At 41.7% G+C, this 21,838-nt stretch overlaps 1 pseudogene; it reads left to right on the forward strand.

Moving 5' to 3' along the window:
* Positions 1 to 1,930: 1,930 nt before the first annotated feature.
* The window catches only part of LOC149208071 (prohibitin-1, mitochondrial pseudogene), a 31,620-nt pseudogene continuing 11,712 nt past the window's right edge, over positions 1,931 to 21,838 (forward strand).

The following is a 21,838-nucleotide window of genomic DNA, read 5'->3' on the forward strand; positions in this document are numbered from 1 at the left end:
CATGTAAATTTTACTCTTCTTGACTTACCTCGAAACATGACCACACATATGCATTAGGGTTTGTGATAGTCCCTCATGACGGTAACCCCACCTTGCCTTAGTTCTCATCCCCTTGAGTGCATTAAGATTCCTAAAAATGTCATGTTACTTGAATATATTTGAAACCCTATATTTTCATGACAATAGTATTAGCCTTTTTTGACCTATTTCCAACCTCTAGGAAGTCGTCTCATAGTCATGGCATGACACTTGTGCTTGAGTCATATCATGTCACGAAGTACCTTCTACAACTACCAAGTTCATGCAAGTACTTGAGCATTAGTTTGTTTGTGCATGAGTAATCAAGACTTCAAAAGCTCCATTAAGTGCATGACATACCTCCAGTAGAAGAACTTCCACCATAGATTATTTAGACTTTCTATTTGGTACTCCTTCAAGCTTATGGTCACGTTTTACTTGTTTTAGAATTATGGGACAATATTAATTAAAGCACCCCTATGCTAATTTACATTATAGTACATCATGCAGGTCAATTCCATGGAGAATAAACCCAACCATATCATAGTTACAAGGAGGGGATCTTGTTCAACTTTTCTCAGTTGTTGCTAATGTCACTTTTCTCTCAACGTTACTTAACTAGTTAGTGATATCCAAAAAATAGACCCTACCTCAAAAACAAATTCCAACAAATTATAGGCTTAACAGCTTCTAAATCTAATAAAAATCGACAAAAACTATATGGATATGACACCGGACATGAATTTTACTAGGTGAACACTCGTGATCCTGTAGTGAATTCATAAAAACATTAGTGCCATGACCAATGTAATAGTTGCAATCATCTTGATGAGCACATGTAGTGATGGTCCAACAACGTCTTTGAATGGATCTCTAACTATGTCTCCTGTAACCATTGCCTTGTGAGCTTCACTTAATTTTCCACCAAGAGCACCACTTTCTATGTACTTCTTTGCATTATCCCAAGCACCTCCAGCGTTATTCAAAAACAAGGCCATAAGAATACCAGAGACTGTTGCAAACATTAGCATTGAAGAAATAACTTTGGTGACAAGTGAAGGTTGGTCTATACAGTGTCCCAGAATCTTAAATGAGACACCAATAAAATATATTTTTTGTGGGGGACATCATGTCTCTAATGTTATGTGAAACACACAAGCTTATTGTTCTCAACATTCGATGGCGTTGAGTATGTGGATTAGATGTTTTTCAAAACCCATCATACAAGTCCTTCACATATGTTATACATGTTGTGAAATGATTCTTTGTGAAGAACATATATCTCATAGATGTATATATATAGGCAGCAAATGGGAGCCATTATCTTGGCAATGGGACCAAATTTTTCACAGATGTATATATATATAGGCAACAAGTTGGAGCCATTATCTTGGCATTGGGACCGCATTGGGAAGTAACTAGTTATATAACAATGTTGAAGAGTTGCAAGTAAAACTAAAATGAAGTCACAAACCACGCTTTCAGACATCCACTCATTCCCACTTTTTTGTGATGAGTGATAAGTTTATCTGTGAGGGAGGTCATGAAAATTAATGTGAAAGGGTTGATGAAACTGAAGGGAAAATCATAAAATACTAAAGATAAACTAGTAAGGAGAACACTGGGTGCACGCTGAAAACATACATTAAAAAAATGATGTCCACTTCATTAATGAGAAAATATGGAGTTTGTGACCTCTTCTAGTCGCAAAGTCATATTTCAAGCCCGCATTGATTTCTCACCATGAACTGGGTCTGAGGTATGTGACTTAGTTAGCCTTGTCACATGCAACCAAGATTTGAAGCAATCACCACTTGCGACCTCTCGAGTTTCAATCACATATATGACCCCATTAGAACATTCAACATTCTGATTGGAGCATCATAATTGGAATAACGATACATAAATATGCCAAGTGAATTTTAACAATGTGAGGGTGCCTAGAGGGGGAGAAGCTACATGGGCACTAACTAAAGTCGTAGTACTTTGTGGGGCTAGTCTTTACGGTGCCGTCAAGAGTCTCTACAATGTCGAGGGAGGTCACTGTAACAACCCATGGTTAAAATTTCATGTAATAAAAGTTAATAAAGTAAAAATAAGACTAACGCCATGGGACATGTATTCCAAGCTTAATGGTGGGGGGACATCCTAGTAGGTGTTCATTCATTTTATTGTGGCTAAGGAAATTGGCAAAGGAAATGGCAAAGGCATTAAAAAGACAAAAAGGTATTTTGGCACATTTGTTTATGAAAATAAAGGAAAATAGGAGAAGGAAGGTGAATGGTCACAAGTTGGATGTGAGGAGGAAAATGAAGGAAAATAATGGAAAATGAAGAAAATATAGGCCTCATTAATAAAAATTCTTTTGAGGGTTAGTTGGAAATATTTTGAAAGGTTTTGGTGGAACTCTCTTCTACTCTCCCTCTCTCTCTCACTCTTGGACACTTAGAGTTTTCTTGGAGCTTTCTAGCTTTGGAGCAAGGAAGGGAAAAGAAAGAAAAGGAAGGATAATGAAAGGAAAGAAAAGAAAAGATCAAGCAAGGAGGATCTGGATCAAGCAGCTTTAGGAGGAATACCTGTAGGTAACATATTGCATGTGTGATTTCCTAGCTAGTTTTGACATGCATGGTTTTGCATGTTAGTATATGGTTATCTTGTTGTCAGTGGCATCATTTTGTTAGGTTATGACAATGGTTTTAAACCTTGCCTTTCCTTTTTTCAGATAGCCATGGTGTGATGGGATTGTTTTCTCAATTTTTAGCTTTGGAATTTCCAAATGGTTTCAAAATCTGAGGTGCAGGTGGTCTTAGAAAAATTCCCAAAGGCCTAGTAATCCCTTAACCAGTTTTGGTGGGATACATGGTAAAGCCTGAGGGTGGTGTCTCAGTTTAGGGCCTAGTGATCCAAGGTGGATTGTGGTAAAATTTGAGAGACAAGGAGACAGGAAATTCCTCAAGGATAGTGATGGAGTCCGAAATCATTCCAAGCTCGGTTTGGTTTTGTGATCTCGGTGTTGGTTTTGGTGAGATCACAGTTTGGTGAGGGTGGAGGTGGTTTAACCTCGAGATTCCCTGGTTTTTTTTGGATTGGTTTATCCATGAGATCCCACATTCATGCTTGGAATATGTCATGGGGGTGACTCGCTGAAATAAAATTTTGGTTCAGCCATGTCTATGGTCGAGTGGTATGTGGAAGTCCCGAACTTGGTCGGTTCTTGCCTGTGTTTAATAAAAGCTAAGTTCTCTGGATTTTGTACTTGTTATTATGTGGCCTTAATAGATATTATCTCATTTTTATTTACATGGTTTAATGTTGGTTATAAGCATGGTTATGTGACTGGTTATAGTCATGGTTATTTCATGTATTTACTTGTAACTGAAAGGATAATGGATGCAAGGCCTAATTTATGTCAAAACAGTTAAAGGAAGAGGGTGGTGATCCTTCTTGTCAATTCTCATATGAGTTATCATTCATTTATGTTATGTCTTGTATTCATTTCCTGTATATTGCATTGATGCCAAGTGTTTGACAGAATGTCAGTCCCTATTGGGGATGGTTAGGCCTAGTCTTGGAGTCAGTTTTTGATTTGTAAGTCTTGTCAACATGCAAATTATGGATTTTGAAATCTACAGGAGTTTCTGGGCGGTCACCTGGATTTTGGGCTTGAAAAGTGGCACAAATCTCGAAGTTGCAGGGACAGGTTTGAGGAGAAAATCCCCCAGATGCATGCATGCCTTGTTTTGCAAGCGTCTGGAGCCTCCCAGACACACCCTTGTCCATATCAAGGGAGCATCCAGGGGTTTAATGGTCAAAAACTTAGTGGGACCTAGGGACTAGTCATGGGGATGACCAGGAAGGCTTATGGGAGTCCTGTAGCAGGTATAGAAGGTATTTGTTGTGGATTTCTATCGATTACACTTCCTTAATTGACACATAAAGAGTCAAATCATATCATAGAAACTTCTCATCACATGTTTACCCCGGTTGGCTGGTTACTTGGGTAGATGTGGGAGGAGGTCATTACAGAATGGTATCAAAGCATGGTTCACCCTTGGACTAGTTGGGTGGTGTGTTGGTCATGCATTCATGTCGGTTGCATATGTGTTCCTTATGCTTGTATTCCATGTGCTTATTGCGTTTGCATGGTGTTGATCATGGTTGTAGTGATGTCACCATGTGATGTGGTGTTTTATTTTATCTTTCATTCTTAACATTCATAAATCACTTTGTCACATTCATTTTATCACTTAAACATACCATATAAAGCCATAAATCATCATTGTACTAAAATAAAGTGCAATTGTAATAAACTGCGATGCTACAACAGATAGAAAGCAAATATACACATGAAGACATCAATTTTACCGTGGTTCACCCGAATGCGAGGCTACGTCCGCAAGAATTTTTGCTTATAATAAGAAATCTTGTACAACAAATAGTTATTGACCCACGCACTAAGATATAGGTCGTCTGCACACTAAGATGTAGACTCAGGCCTCTGCACACTCAGCTGCAGAGCCTCACTTTATTTTCCCCAAACAGAAGATCACAAAAGTTAAACCATAAAACATATTTGGATCAATTTGATATGATGATTCTCTTCTTATTATTTTACCCTATATATACTATTACATCGAGGGTTACATTGTTACAATACCATGGACTCCCTACAACAAGCAGATAAAACCATTGATCCTTAAAATGATCACATTCTTTTACAAAAGAGGAGGGTAATTGACCCACTCTAACGCCCTTATACCGCATGGTATATTCCAACTGCTTTGTTGCGCAATCCACTTCACCCTTTGCCCCACAAAATGCGGAGTCTTTGCGAAAAACTAGGCCAAGTTGGGTTGCGACCAACACAACACGAGCAGGATAAATATTTGAATGATTTATAGAAATTTTGGTGTAGTAGACTCATGAAATAAATCAGGGTATAATGGATGAAAGGGTTCAAATGGAGGGGCACCAATTGGACCAGGACTCATATCTTGCACATGCATGTCATGGCCCATAGATTTGATAGGCATGTCAACTTTATCTGAGACAAGAACCAAGTCATTGCCAACAAGTGAATGAAATTCAGGAATAGACCTATGCATATGTTTAAAGGGATCAATTTGGGTTTCATCAACAAGTAGAGATGTTGCATCAACATGATTTTGAGATTCAAATTCAACAGGATATACGAGAGCTTCAGAAGAAAGGAAATTTGATTCATTTCCCTATAAATACTTTTCATCATCTGAACCATTTACGACCAAAATTTCATTAGGTAACAAATCAGGAGGAGGATGAGAAATGTCACAAGTAGTAATTCCCTCCTCATAGGCTTGAGGTTTTTCCTGATTCACAGAGATAGGTAAGACAATTTTAGGGATAAGATCTTGACAATCTGAAACGTGAAAATTATCATGATACTCATAAGAATCGGGATTTGTTTCATATTGAAGGTGTTACAAAGAAACAAGAACCAACCATTGAAATTTTTTACTTAAAAACACCCAATCGGCATCTCTTTCAGGAAATTCAAAACAAAGATGAACAAATCTAGCAGCAAAATCCCCTAGAAATTCTTCAGGTTTCATTCTGAGCTTATTTATCCTTCTTAACACATCTTGAAAATTGTCCCTATAAAAATATTTATGAACCTTATCGACGAGTTGCTCAAATGAATGGATGGAAGTTGTTGGCAATGTGTGGAACCATTTCTTGTCGCAGCCTTCAAGGGTGAGGGAGAGAAGCACATAAGAAAACTCTTCATCATCGATTTTGTAAGATTCGCAAAACCTAAGAAAATTGGAAGAGTGCTCGGGTATGGATGTTCCATTCTCACCATCAAACTTCAACTAAGACAAGTGATACAGAGGCTCATAGGGGATTGAAAATTGACAAATGGAAAAATTAGATAAACACCCCAGGAGTAATATTTCAGGATGTGCCATTCTAGATATATAGGTGGTTCAAAATAGACTCAAAGGGCGCAGCTTGTCATCTGGCCCTCCTTCTAGCGCCAATTTGTTGATAGGATGGAATGTACTGCCAACAACAAGGGGGTATCCCCAATGTGAAGCCCCACTTAGACCTCACACCATTTGGGATAGGAGACCCATCTGGTATGTGAGGCTGGCTGCCACAATGAATGTTTCTGCTCTTGGCTGTCAGTTGAGAAGGTGTCAGAGTGGGGACAAGAATGAAATTCCCAAACAGTGAAACAAAATCAGCCCAAGATTGAAAAATTATGGAAAAAGGTACAAAAAAGTCTCAGCAACAATAAGAAGTGGTATGCCATGAGAGAGACCAATGAGCCAAAACTAGAACAAACATACATGAACAAGAACATGCAAGAAGTTAATTGCAAACTAGTTCACAATAGTTCACTAACATGGTGATATAAGTAAACACAGATTCGAAAGCAAAACATACATGCAACAACTATGAACCAGTCCATAACATATTGCGTATATGAAAGCACACATACAAATATAGTGAGAATATTAGACAACTAATACAACCACCATAAGTAAGCATGGGAATCAGTGCCAAAAGTGAAGAACATCTTATTATTTTTACTGCAACTTTAAATACATATCATGCAATTGGTCAAAACCTAGGAATGGAACATGGGTTGTTCATATCATTACCCAATGCAAAACCCTATCCTCATTACAACTACCTCTACTAGCTTCCAAGAGATGGGTGCCTCTAGCTAGACCTTGAAAGGCCATTGCATTTGGCTTTCAATACTTCCTGCATTATCATTTAGGCTCATTCTGTTATAGGGATGCAACCAGATATGTTGGATTCTACCAATGGTTCACCAATTGTTGTAGCCGCTATAACAACACCCAAAATTTTGGGTCCCCCTCTGCTTACCCCGAGCCATTACGGTTTTGATCATGTTATCAAACCTTGTTGATGTTCCCATTCACGCTTTACATATTGAATCCACAGATCATGTGTTATCTCGTATACTGACCTTATGATTGAATTAGGGTTTTGAAGGTTTGTCGCTTCATTGATGTCTTAAGATTCTCTCCTGAATTCGACACTTACCTTTCATTAGTATTCATTGCTAATTAGTGGAGGCACTATGTGTGGAAAGACAAGAATTCAATTTGGCTTTCGTTATGGTTACCACACCAAAGTTTGGGAGAAACCCTAAATTGGCAAAAGAGTGATCCCCTTCTTGTTTTAACCTAATTCGCATGCCTCTACAGGTGCAATCTCATTGGAATCACACGCTAACATGGTGAGAGTCATTGCAGAACATATTCCCCTAGGTTATTGACTGGTCCTACATCTCAGCATGTGCATTAGGGTTTATGAGAGCTATATCTTCCCCTTGCATCCTTGTAACCCTAGACTTATGTGATTGAAGATCCAACCCTACTTTGAATTAATCCTCACTATTTAGGACACATGTAAATTTTACTCTTCTTGACTTACCTTGAAACATGACCACACATATGCATTAGGGTTTGTGATAGTACCTCATGACAGTAACCCCGCCTTGCCTTGGTTCTCATCCCCTTGAGTGCATTAAGATTCCTAAAAATGTCATGTTACTTGAATATATTTGAAACCCTATATTTTCATGACAACAGTATTAGCTTTGTTTGACCTATTTCCAGCATCTAGGAAGTCGTCTCACAGTCATGGCATGACACTTGTGCTTGAGTCATATCATGTCATGAAGTACCTTCTACAAGTACCAAGTTCATGCATGTACTTGAGTGTTAGTTTGTTTGTGCATGAGTAATTAAGCCTTCAAAAGCTCCATTAAGTGCATGACATATCTCCATTGGAAGCACTTCCACCATAGGTTATTTAGACTTTCTATTTGGTACTCCTTCAAGCTTATGGTCACGTTTTACTTGTTTTCAAATTATGGGACAATATTATTTAAAGCACCCCTGGGCTAATTTACATTATAATACATCATGCAGGTCGAGTCCATGGAGAATACACCCAATCATATCATCGTTACAAGGAGGGGATCTTGTTCAACTTTTCTCAGTTGTTGCTAATATCACTTTTCTCTCAACGTTCTTAACCAGTTAGTGATATCCAAAAAATAGACCCTACCTGAGAAATAGATTCCAACAAATTATAGGCTTAACAGCTTCTAAATCTAATAAAAATGGATGAAAAATATATGGATATGACACCAGACATGAATTCTACTAGGTGAAAACTCGTGATCTTGTAGTGAATTCATAAAAACATTGGTGCCATGACCAATGTAATAGTTGCAAGCATCTTGATGAGAACATGTAGTGATGGTCTAGCAATGTCTTTGAATTGATCTCTATCTGTGTCTCCTATAACCATTGCCTTGTGAGCTTCACTTCATTTTCCACCAAGAGCACCACTTTCTGTGTACTTCTTTGCATTATCCTAAGCACCTCCAGCGGTATTCAAAAACAAGGCCATAAGAATACCAGAGACTGTTGCAAACATTAGCGTTGAAGAAATAACTTTGGCGACAAGTGAAGGTTGGTCTGTATAGTGTCCCAGAATCTTAAATGAGACACCAATAAAATATATTTTTTGTGGGGGACATCATGTCTCTGATGTTATTTGAAACACACAAGCTTATTGTTCTCAACATTCTATGGCATTGAGTATGTGGAGTAGATGATTTTCAAAACCCATCATACAAGTCCTTAACATACGTTATACATGTTGTGAAATGATTCTTTGTGAAGAACATATATGGCATAGATGTATATATATAGGCAGCGAGTGGGAGCCATTATCTTGGAAATGGGACAAAATTTTTCATAGACGTATATATATAGGCAGCAAGTTGGAGCCATTGTCTTGGCATTGGGACCGCATTGGGAAGTGACTAGTTATATAACAATGTTGAAGAGTTGCAGGTACAACTAAAATGAAGTCGCAAACCACACTTTCAGACATCCACTCATTGCCACTTTTTTGTGATGAGCGATAAGTCTATCTATGAGGGAGGTCATGAAAATTAATGTGAAAGGGTCGATGAAACTGAAGGGAAAATCGTAAAATACTAAAGATAAACTGGTAAAGAGAACACTAGGTGCATGCTGAAAACATACATTAAAAAAAAATGATGTCCACTTCATTAATGATAAAATATGGTTTGTGACCTCTTCTAGTCGCAGTCATATTTCAAGCCCGCATTGATTTCTCACCATGAACTGAGTCTGAGGTATGCGACTTAGTTAGCCTTGTCACATGAGACCAATATTTGAAGCAATCATCACTTGTGACCTCTCGAGTTGCAATCACATATATGACCCCATTAAAACATTCAATATTCTAACTGGAGCATCATAATTGGAATAACAATACATAAATATGTCAGGTGAATTTTAACAATGTGAGGGTGCCTAGAGGGGGAGAATCTACATGGGTGCTAACTAAAGTCGTAATACTTTGTGGGGCTGCTCTTTATAGTGATGTCAAAAATCTCTACAATGTCGAGGAGGTCACTGTAATAACCCCTGGTTAAAATTTCATGTAATAAAAGTTAATAAAGTTAAAATAAGACCAAGGTCATGGGACATGTATTCCAAGTTGAATGGTTGGGAAAACATCCTAGTGGGTGTTCATTCATTTTATTGTGGCTAAGGAAATCGAAAAAGGCAATGGCAAAGGAAATGGCAAAGGCATTAAAAAGGAAAAAAGGTATTTTGGCACATTTATTTATGAAAATGAAGGAAAATAGGAGAAGAGGAAGGTGAATAGTCACAAGTTGGATGTGAGGAGGAAAATGAAGGAAAATAATGGAAAATGAAGAAAATAGAGGCCTCATTAATAAAAATGCTTTTGAGGGTTAGTTGGAAATATTTTGAAAGGTTTTGGTGGAACTCTCTTCTACTCTCTCTCTCTCTCACTCTTGGACACTTAGAGTTTTCTTGGAGCTTTCTAGCTTTGGAGCAAGGAAGGGAAAAGAAAGAAAAGGAAGGACAAGGAAAGAAAAGAAAAGAAAAGATCAAGCAAGGAGGATCCATATCAAGCAGCTTTAGGAGGAATACTTGTAGGTAACATATTGTGTGTGTGATTTCCTAGCTAGTTTTGACATGCATGGCTTTGCATGTTTGTATATGGTTATCTTTCTTGTCGATGGCATGGTTTTGTCAGGTTATGACAGTGGTTTACACCTTGCCTTTCCTTTTTTCAGATAGCCATGGTGTGATGGGATTGTTTTCTTAGTTTTTAGCTTTGGAATTTCCAAATGGTTTCAAAATATGGGGTGCAGGATCCCTTAACCAATTTTGGCGGGATACATGGTAAAGCCTAAGGGTGGTGTCTTAGTTTAGGGCCCAGTGATCCAATGTGGATTATGGTAAAATCTGAGAGACAAGGAGACAGGAAATTCCTCAAGGATAGTGATGGAGTCCGGAATCATTCCAAGCTCGGTTTGGTTTTGTGATCTCGGTGTTGGTTTTGGTAAGATCACAGTTTGGTGAGGGTGGAGGTGGTTTAACCTCTAGATTCCTTGGTTTGTTTTTGGATTGGTTTATCCATGAGATCCCACATTCATGCTTCGAATATGGCACAAGAGTGACTAGCTAAAATAAAATTATGGTTTAGCCATGTCTATGGTCGAGTGGTATGTGGAAGTCCCGAACTTGGTCGGGTCTTGCCTATGTTTAATAAAGGCTAAGTTCTCTGGATTTTGTACTTGTTATTATGTGGCCTTAATAGATATTATCTCATTGTTATTTACATGGTTTAATGTTGGTTATAAGCATGGTTATGTGACTGATTATAGTCATGGTTATTTCATGTATATACTTGTAACTGAAAGGATAATGGATGTAAGGCCTAATTGATGTCAAAACAATTAAAGGAAGAGGGTGGTGATCATTCTTGTCAATTTTCATATGAGTTATCATTCATTTATGTTATGTCTTGTATTCATTTCCTGTATATTGCATTGATGCCAAGAGTTTGATAGAATGTCAATACCTGTTGGGGATGGTTAGGCCTAGTCCTGGAGTCAATTTTTTATTTGTAAGTCTTATCATCATGTAAATTATGGATTCTGAAATCTGCAGGGGTTTCTGGGCAGTCACCTAGATTTTGGGCTTGAAAAGTGGCACAAATATTGAAGTTGCAGGCACGGGTTTGAGGATAAAATTCCCCAGACACATGCATGCCTTGTTGTGCGAGCGTCTGGAGCCTCCCAGAAACACCCTTGTCCATATCAAGGGAGCATCCAGGGGTTTAATGGTCAAAAACTTAGTGGGACCTAAGGACTGATCATGGGGATGACCAGGAAGGCTTATGGGAGTCCAGTAGTAGATATAGAGGGTATGTGTTGTGGATTTCTGTCGATTCCACTTCCTTAACTGACACATAAAGAGTCGAATCATATCATAGTAACTTCTCATCACATGTTTACCCCAGTTGGTTGGTTACTTGGGTAGATGTGGGAGGAGGTCGTTACAGAATGGTATCAGAGCATGGTTCAACCCTTAGACTAGTTGGGTGGTGTGTTGGTCGACATGCATTCATATCGGTTGCATATGTGTTCCTTATGCTTGTAGTCCATGTGCTTATTGTGTTTGCATGGTGTTGATCATGGTTGTAGTGGTGTCGCCATGTGAAGGTTGATGGTGTTGTTGTGGGATGTGTCATCATGAGCGTATGGTGGTATATGCATTGGTTATGCATATCAATGTCTATATGTTCTTATGCATGCATTTTCATGGTGAAGGTTGTTGTGCATGAGGTCATTGTATGCAATTACGTCATCATGATACTATTGGTATGTTATGATGTTACTGTGTTAGTTGAGATAGAGCAGGAGATGTAGATCATCAGAATGAGGTTGTGGTATCAGACTTTGGGGTAAGATCATATCGTCATATAGGTATTTTATGTTTGGCATGCAGGTATGTTAGTTAATGGATTGTTATATACATTAGGTTTATATACATGTTTGTCATTTATTGTTGTTATGGTTGCATGCATGATAGATGCTAGTGAATCAGTGTGGGCATATGCACACGTGTCGAATAGTCATGAATGATAGTAACTTCTTGTTGTTATGTGATAGTTAGTGTTGGAGAGTTAAATCCCCTCTGCGGACAGAGGCGATCCCACTAGCCCAAAATGGGTCTAGCAACAATCAAACAATGCTATCACGCAAGTTCCTAATTGCAAATTAAAGGTGGATTATGAGAACCTACTTGGATTCCAACGCTAGTGTTGTAGAAGAGTTGACGCTCCCGTTCCTTTGCTCTGGCCGGTCACGATCTTCACGATCTCCGTGAATGGACACCTGCACATGCAAAGAATGACACGAATACAAGCATAAAATCCAATAGATGCAATTATATATCGGTCAGAAAAGATATAACTCGAACATCATCACAATGAACAACAAGAATGGAACCATAATGATAGTAATCTATTATTGATAATCAACAAAGGAGTATACAACCATAGTTCTGATGTCAAATCCTCCTTTGGCTGGGTGATCAGCTACATATGTCTTGCAAAGCTTGCCAGGATTGGGAACAAGCCTCTCTCTCTTTGATTATGAATGCAAAGAAGACTCTTACAGCAATCTCTCAGACTTCTGACAATATAATTCTCCCTATTATCAAAAACTAGCTTGTCAAATGCAACAGAACAAGCTTTTATAGATGGAGGAGGAGGAAGAGATACAATGAATCCAGACATCCATGGGATTGGCATTATCCTCGAAAAGCTATTATGGATAGAGATACGATGAATCTCGACATCCATGAGATTGGCATTATCCTTGAAAAGCCTCATGAGTCGAAAGGAAAAAACTTTCGGGCGTGCGTTTGTTAAAAAGCTTTCCCAAACTTGGTTGGCGCGGATAAGACTCTGAGACAGAGCACCAACTGGCGCGTCCTCTTCGGAGAATTTCCCCCATTGGCGCGGGTGATACACTGTGGATCCGCGCTAATGGAAAAAGGGGACTTTTTAAGGATATTCTGCAGGAGATGTCTTCAAGGCATATGAAGTCCATACTTAGGGGAACATAATGCAAGTTTTTTCAAGTTATGTCACTTCTCACAGGTCCCGGAATGAATCCTCCAAAGTGCGGGAAAGGGGTAACAGGGACGGTGACAAATGGTGACAAATTACTGTGTAACAGATGCCCCCTAAAGCATGAGGCCCGAGAGAGAGAGAGGGGTGAAATGCTTTACAAGAACACATGCAGCTGCCGCCGGAGAATCTGCATAGAAAGATACAACTGATAGCTCCAGTACATGATATATGTGGTATGGGCGGAGCCATCCATAACATAGTACATAATAATCTAGATCCATGGTATGGTCGCAGCCATCCGATGAGGATCGATGAATAGACTCAGGCATGGTCTCAGCCATCCAGTGAATGAGTCATGTAACAATAAACCACAAAATCGCAGCCTGGATTCCAACAGACAAAATCCAGGGTCTTGCGCTCCATCTCAACCCGAACAAAAGTACAAGTTCAAGCATGCGAATATATGAGTTGAAGTCGAACATGCATGAACATTGTCTGATTACCAGTCAATAATGAAAACTGTTAACAGACGCGAGAGGTACCACCAATAATGACAATGGCCCTCAAGGTACTATAGGTACAATCTACGGTTGTGAATCAGTGAGCTGGCGTCGAACACTCGTAGAATCATTCGATCGGAGGACAATGATGAAAACCTCACGTCGAACACGAAGAACCTGCCATTGAGGCATGCAGGCTCCAAGGCACCGGAAGGGAGTCTCTAGATCAGCTTCCTGGATAATGAGCTGAAGTCGACAGGAAGTGATCTTGATCGAAGGTGGGCCATAGTGTTTCCCACATCATCGGCACGAGACAGAGAAAGAATGTTGTGGTGGATCAGAATTATGTGAGCTATCAGAGGGAGGTTGTTATTCTGCAGAGGTCAACTTCTCTTGAACATATCGGCGGCACGATAGTGGACTTGGCAATATTTGACATCAATGGATCAAAGGTCATGGTAACAAGGCAATGAGCAGATGAGAGGTCAAACAGGATCACCCAAATCCACGGAGGCAAGTGAAAAACGAGATGAGATGTCCCCACCCAGACACAAAAGCAGACAAGTGCCATGTTCAAGAGCGACATACTGCCGACACGACAATAATTATGGTTCCATTTTTCCCCCACCATTTCTGGCGAGTACCCCAGTTATTTTTATTAACAAGCTTGACGGGGATAGCATATGCTTGTAACGTCATCTCTACGGACTCCAATGTCATCAAGTTTTAACGAGTCTGACAGAGGAAGAACTCGGCGTCGTTTCATGTTAGGGAGTTTGAAAAGACAGCAGAAAAGAAAACTCCAAGGGTGTCCTTTTTCGTAAAGTTGTGTCTCTCAAGTCCGAAAAAGTATAAAACAATGCTCGAAAGAATTGCCCGACCATTACGATGGAGAAGTACTTTTCATGAGTAGTGATTTCGACCTGAAAAAGTAAAAAAGTGATCGAAACCACGTCGCTTCGTAACCGTTAACGAACCTAAAACGACAAGGGTCCGACGATCTTTTCGTTTTTACACGGTCGGAAAGGAGTTTAAAGACGACCGCCTCTTATTTACGTTTAACGAGTCAAGAGGGATAACTCGGCGATCTTTTCATGTGTAGCGAGTCAGAAAAGAGCTGAAAGATGACTCCACAATGACTTTTTCGTGTATTTACCAAGTCCGAAAAAGTATAAAATACAACTAGTTTCACCATCGAAGTTGCGTAAAAGACCTGTCGCTGCACAAAAAGCAAGCGTAAAATCCATTTTCGACCAAAAATATATTAAAATAATCAAAAGGTAACTTTTTAAACCTAAGTATAAGTCAAAAAGTTATAAATATGGTGAAAATGGTAAAAGTAGAATCACTTTTACTTTTTACCTCTCTGAATAGTAGCAGTGGTCTGTTTGGGGAGTGAACTTCAGATGGTGATTACAGCGAATCCGTGCAACCATTCGGGATTTCGTCGGTTCCAGGTAAGAGGCGCTTCCCTTAGCTCCATTTCCATACATTTTTTATGCATTTTGCTTCCTGATTGACCTCTACAAGGGGGAATTAAAAAATTTAGGGCTTCGCCCATTAGCACAGGTATCCGGCACGGACCCGCGCTAATGGGGCGATTTTTCTAAAAGGGTCACGCTCATTGGCGCGACTGTTTTATAAACAGTCGCGCCAACCGCGCAACTTAATTTTCCGCTTAAGATTTCTCAACTCATTTTAAATCTAATTGGATTGTAAGCTTACCAGTGATCTAATCGTGATTTATATGTTCTTGTGGACGCAGAGGAGCAGGCAAAATGGTAGTAGAATGGAAGGAACGAGAACATGATGCCGAGGATGCTTTGGCCCTTGAGGATGAAGGGTGCATGAATGCCCTAAGGGACTGTGGGCTTAAGAAATTCTTTCTTACGCCTTACTTGCGTGCTCAGCCCGAGCTACTACAATTCATAATTGATCTGTGGGATGTTGATGAACAAGTGTTCCGTTTACGGGACCAAGTGCTGGGGCTCGATGTGTCCGATATCTACTTCATCACGGGGTTATCATGGAGAGGGGTGAGGCCTATTTTGACCGGGAGTAGACCTTCCAGGGAGAAGATGACTGAAGTTCGAGACCGAGTGTGCCCAGGGGCGCAATTTGGAAGGAACAGTGCAAAGGTGGATATTCCCACCGTTCCGGACTTGATTCTCAGGGTGATACTGTTCACCATTACTCGAGCTGCAGGAGTGTAGGCGCCCCATGAGGCAAGCAAGAACCATCTTCTGTTGGCCACAGAATGCCTAAATCCTACCATCTTCGACTAGGCCACCGCAGTGACTACTAACATCAAGAGGCAGCTTACAAAGTGCAAGCGAGGAAAGGTAAAGCAGTTTGGGTATGGTTTGATCGTGGTATCGTTCTTCTTGGAACGATTACCAATTTTTCACGGACAGGGAGCTATAGTGGCTGATCCTTTGCCACGAGAGCCTAGGATGGCTCGTTGGGTAGCACTGATGCCCAGGGGAAGAGGGGGCCAGCAGATGTCCTGGAGGCCCGAGTTCTTCATATGGCTCCGTCGTCAGCTGATTATGGTGGAGGATTGGCCCTATGCAGGGACTGACTTCACCGGAGACCCAGATCTCCCATTGCCCGAGGGAGAGGAGTGGGACGAAGAGCTGGGTAAGATCTCTTTTTGTTTTTGATGTTTTATATTTTTTTTTGTGTTAATACATGTTTGTCCTAAAAATAATTGTATATACATGCAGATGTTGGCCTAGAGCGACTAGTTGGCATGTCTCCCATCGCTCGGAGGAACCAGCCCGCAGCCGACCCTCAGGAAGAGGGTGCCGAGGGAGATGAACTGATTCAGAATCTCGAGGGACTCGCCCGAGGGATTCCTGATTACGCTAGACTGGGAGATATGCCACTACCGTACCAGAGGCACACAGTGGGGGTGCCTAATCGTGTCCATTGTCTGTTGAGACGCTTGGTGCGCGCGGTGTTGTGATATCATGAGCACCACCGGGACTAGACTCCTAGGTTTCCTTTTCCTGCATATTTTTTGAGAGACATGTCGTCTCCGGATGTATTTGAGAGGAACATGTATTATTTTTTGAACTATATGATGCACGTGGTGCAAACATTGCGACACACATATATATATACATATGCCTATTTCTATGGTTTTATTATTGCGCTTTATATGCTTTCTTGTATGATGTTTTACATATTACGCAAATGTCTATCTAATACATGGTTAGCCAATGCATCAGTTAACGTGTTCAATTGTCTTGGAATGTGTCGATATGTGATGAAATCAAAGTTCCTTTCTAACAATCTCACACGTAAATACAACCTTAGAATGCGATGGTCTCTGACAGAATATCGCCCGTTGAGCTGGTGGACGACAAGTTGAGAGTCTAGGTTCACTACCAATGCACGAATGCCGAGATTAATTGCTTCAGCAAGTAGTTCAATTACAGCACAATATTCAGCGACATTGTTAGTGGTACGGCCCAAACACACACCTTGAAGATCTATCAACTCGCCATGAGGATCATAGATCATCCACGCCGCAGAGGACAAGTTGCGAGTACTGCGGCAGGAACCATCAGCGAAACCAACATAAGGTGCATCAGACATCTGCACAAGAAGCGAAAGACACAATAAGCGGCAGTCACGCCTTCAAAACTAAAACACACACACACACAACACACTTGTTAAAAGTACATGTATGTACAAAACAAAGTGTACAAGCATCACGCATAGTACTTTTTCAAGTACAGCCCGTTTCGGGGCTTCCCGAGAGGATTCCCTTCATAGTCAATTAGCTCGTAGGCCCATTTTTGCAAAACTTTCTTGACAATGTAAGGGCCTAGACACATAGGCTCGAGTTTTCCTGCTCCCAGCTTATCGTTTGCCTGATCGTATAGCAGGACTAAATCTCCCTCAACAAAAGAACGTGGATGGACAATCTGATCGAAGTGAGCCTTGACTCGCTTCTTTTGTGCTTCAATGGCCAAAGAGGCTAGGCGACAGGTCTCATCTAACCGTTCCAGGTAAAGAAGGCGTTCTTCTAGCGGAGTAGTGTTGGGAAGTAGTTCGACGGCCAATTTTAATGAAGGGATTTCAAACTCGATTGGAAGGGTAGCCTCCAGTCCATAAACTAGTTGAAATGGAGTGAAACCGATGGCATCCTTCACGGAGGTTCAGTAGGCCCACAAGGCAGGGAACAACATCAAATGCCAGTTAGACTTATGCATGCCAACGGTACGCTGAAGCATTGTAACCAAAATCTTGTTGATAGCTTCAACTTGGCCATTAGCCTGAGGGTAGTAAGGAGTCGAACTATCGTGCCGTAAGCCCAGCTGGGTTGTTAGTTCCGTCATCATATGATTATGGAAATGCTTCCCGTGATCAGTGACGATGGCTTGAGGGACGCCGAATCGCGAGATAACATGGTTGAACAAGAATTGCGCCGCTGTGTGACCATCTTCAGTTAATGTGGGCATCGCCTCGGCCCATTTAGTGAAGTAGTCGACGGCAACGATAATAAACCCATGCCCCCCGGCCGAGCGAGGGTTACAGGTCGTATAATCAATGCCCCATTTTGCAAAAGGGCTGACGGTGACAACAGGGTGCAATGGAGCGGGAGGCGCTCGCATCTTCCGCTGGTATATCTGGCACTCATGACAAGAGCGGACGGCAAGAATGCAATCCTTAAAGATAGAGGGCCAAAAGTAGCCAGCACGGAGGATTTTTTGGGCAGTGGCATATCCGGACATGTGACCACCACAGGCGCCAGAGTGGCAGTCATTCAAAACATGCTCAGCTTCCTCGAGAGTTAGACATCGGCGGAGAACAGAGTCGGCGCCGAGGCGGTATAGTGTATCCCCAATGATACGGTATGGTTGAGACTGATGACGAATCCTTCGCCGAGCGTCTTTGGACACGCCGAGGCGAAAGGAGGACGTTTGCAGATATATGATGATATCCCCATACCAGGGATCGAGGGTGCTAATGAGAAACAAAGTCTCATCTGGAATATGATCCTCTGAGTGAGAGGGCGGGGAAGAAGATGGCAAAGAGCAAAGTAACTCAGCGAATACAAGGGATTTCTTGAACTTGGCAGTGGCAAATTCCAAGTCGAAATCTTGGAGGATGACAATCCACTTTGAGTACTTGCCCCCCAGCAACTGGCGTGACAAAATGTACGTCATGGGGTTGCAATCAGAAATCACGGTGGTAGTGCGCAGCAGAATATAGTGACGGAAGCGTTGGACAGCACAAACGACGGCCAAAGCCAACTTCTCGACATAAGCATATCGAGTTTCCGTGTCTAAAAGGTTGCGGCTGAGATAATATACAACATGCTCAGTGTCATCATCGTCAGTTTGAACGAGAACCATGCTGATAGTGGTGTCGGCAGCGGCCAAATACAGAGTATAGTTGCGATGATAGTTCAGAGGACGCAGCAATGGAGCGGAAACAAGGAGACCCTTGAGACGCTCAAAAGATTCCTGAGCGACAGTATCCCAATGGAAAGGGACATCTCGCTTTAGCAACCGTGTGAAACCTTTAGCCACCTCGGCATAGTTTGGAACGAATCGTCTCAGAAAGTTTGCTTTACCCTGCAAGCTTTGCAATTGTTGTAAAGAAGCAGGGGGAGGAAGATTCACAATAGCCTCAACTTTAAGGGGATCCAAACGGATGCCCTCTCGGGAGACGATGAACCCGAGAAGTCGGCCGGATTCAACGCAGAAGACACATTTGTGAGGATTGAGTCTGATACGGTAGTGTCAGCAGCGAAGAAAGATATCGCGAAGGTGAGTAGGGTGGTCCTGACGTTTGGCTGAATGAGCTGGTAGATCATCCAGGTATGGCTGTACAATGTGGCGAATGTCATGAAAAGCGTAGGACATTGCACGTTGGAAGGTAGCACCGGCATTTTTGAGACCGAAAGGGAGCTTCTTGTAGGCAAAAGTGCCCCATGGACAGATAAAAGCGGTCTTGTGTTGATCAGCGGGGGCAATATTGATCTGGTTATACCCAGAAAAACCGTCCATAAAAGAGTACATTTCGCTTCCGGCACACTCGTCAATAATTTGATCAATGAATGGTGTGGGGAAATTATCTTTAAGACAAGCCCGATTAATATCACAATAATCGACACAAACACGGATGGTACCCTATTTTTTATTCATAGGCACGATGTTGGAGACCCAATCTGTGAGTGGGATAGGGTAAATAAAATCAGCTTTAAGAAGCTTTTCGACTTCCGCCTTAATAGCTGCAGCCTTGCGGGGGTGTACAGGGCGTAAACGTTGATGAACAGGCTTAGCACCCAAGTACGTGAGTATCTCATGCACCACTATGCTAGGATCAATGCCGGGCATTTCTTCGTAGGACCATGCAAAGACGTCACGAAATTCGCGAAAAAGATTGGTATAGAGTTGAATCTCCTCCGGAGTACAAGTGACTCCAATGTGAAGATGCTTGACAATCCCTGGTTTCGCAGAGATGTCGATAGGCTGGGTTTGCGTGATGTTCGCCATATTTCCTTCAGAGGACACTTGATAAACTTGGATAGGTGTTTGAAGGGTTTGAAATAGGAGACAAGGAGCAAACCGCTTGAGACAAGTAAGCATATCCTGATGGGCAGGGAGAAACGAGGAACGATGGTGAGAATCATGCCAAGGAGGTTCCTCGGGAGACATAGTCTCAATAATGGCTTCGTCAGAAGGGAATGTTTCTTTTAAAGGGTCCGAAGAAGTCTCGTCTCCAAGCCATGAGGACGGAACGAACAAGTCGGGAACCTTGCTCGAAGGAGCAGGTTCAGGAGAGGGAGCCGATGTAGCAATGATTTCGACGTAGTTGAGCTCGGCAGGACTCAACGGAATCTCATCGCCCCAAGATTCTACTTGATCAGTGGAAGGGAGGATCCACGGATCAGAACGAGTAGTAATCATATTGATGGAAGCAACGTTAGGAGGTGGGAGTGGAAAAACACCCATGAGGGCAGGATCTTTAAAAAGCCCGGCTCCCAGACTCTCAGATGATTTGGAGGTATGCTCTACAAAAGAGATGTTGCCTTCAGAAGAGGAAGCGAAGAATGACAGCTGGTCTACGGTAACAATCTTCCCTTGATAAGGGAAACGGATGATATGAAACAAAGATGAAGCTACAGCTTGCATCGCGTATATCCAGCTACGTCCGAGAAGGAGGTTGTAGGTAAGATTAGCATCAACAACTTCAACTTCCATATCGACCGTCTTCCCTTCCAAAGAGATGGAAAATGTTGGAGTATACCATAGGGACGGGATGCTCTTCCATCAAAAGCTTCCAAGGTTGTGGGAGACTGGCTCAGTGTCGGAGAAACAATAGCTTTCCAACAGGCAACAGACATGATGCAAGTTGAAGCACCTTCATCAATGACTGTACGATGAATCGTTTTGGAATTAATAATAACCTGTATGAGGAATGCGATTTGGTGAGGCAGTCTTGGCGTATGGCATTCAAAGTCAAAAGTAATCAAATCCGAGTCGGCCGGGTCTATGCCACCGATAGCCGATAGCAAGGACTTCCTCTGAGAAGGGCAGCTCTGGAGAACTTCTAAAGCGGACATAGTCGACGGAGTCTGAGCTAAGTCTTCAACAATATTGTAGTGTTGTGCAGCACGAGCGTTTGGGTTGTAAGAAGATTTCCAGAGTACTCCTTTTGGAGGGGGTCGAATAGGCGTCTCAGTGCTAGGTCTCTCGATGTGGAGCGGGCCTGAACTGGACGGAGGAGCACTAGAGGGGACCTCAGGCTCTTTCCCGACAGATGACGGATATTCTTTTGTTCGAGTACTGATGTGGACAAGTATCATTCCAGCCATAAATACTTGAGAACCGAAGGAAGATGGAGGTTGAGAGGGGTCAGCCACCATTTGAGTTTGTTGCAAGGGAAAGGGTTCTTTGATCACCACAGGAGTCTCGGGAGCGCCTTTCAACAAACGACTAACTTCGGACCACCTAGGGCAGTCTTTGGTATAGTGATCATCATCACAGATAAGACAAGGATACTTGGGTTTGCGCTTGGCACCTTCCTCGGGCGAAGGTTTAGGGGAGTCCTGTTTAGGTTGATCTGGCTTATTCTTCCCTTTCCCTTTCTTTTTCCCTTTCGAGGTTTTGTCTGCCGTGGTGGACTGAACGGCATTGACCTCGGAAGTAATATTCGAAGTGGGTGTAGCCTAAGAAGTGTGTTCATTCGAAGCATTTGATTTTTGCTTCCCAGGGTTCGTGGAGTTTTTCTTCGAGGATGAGTTAACAGAACCAATAATACCGTCAACAGTTGGT

The sequence above is a fragment of the Pinus tabuliformis genome, chromosome 1_2 (genome assembly GCF_031772625.1).
Source record: "Pinus tabuliformis cultivar Carrire ecotype Pingquan chromosome 1_2, CPIR1, whole genome shotgun sequence".
NCBI lineage: Eukaryota > Viridiplantae > Streptophyta > Pinopsida > Pinales > Pinaceae > Pinus > Pinus tabuliformis.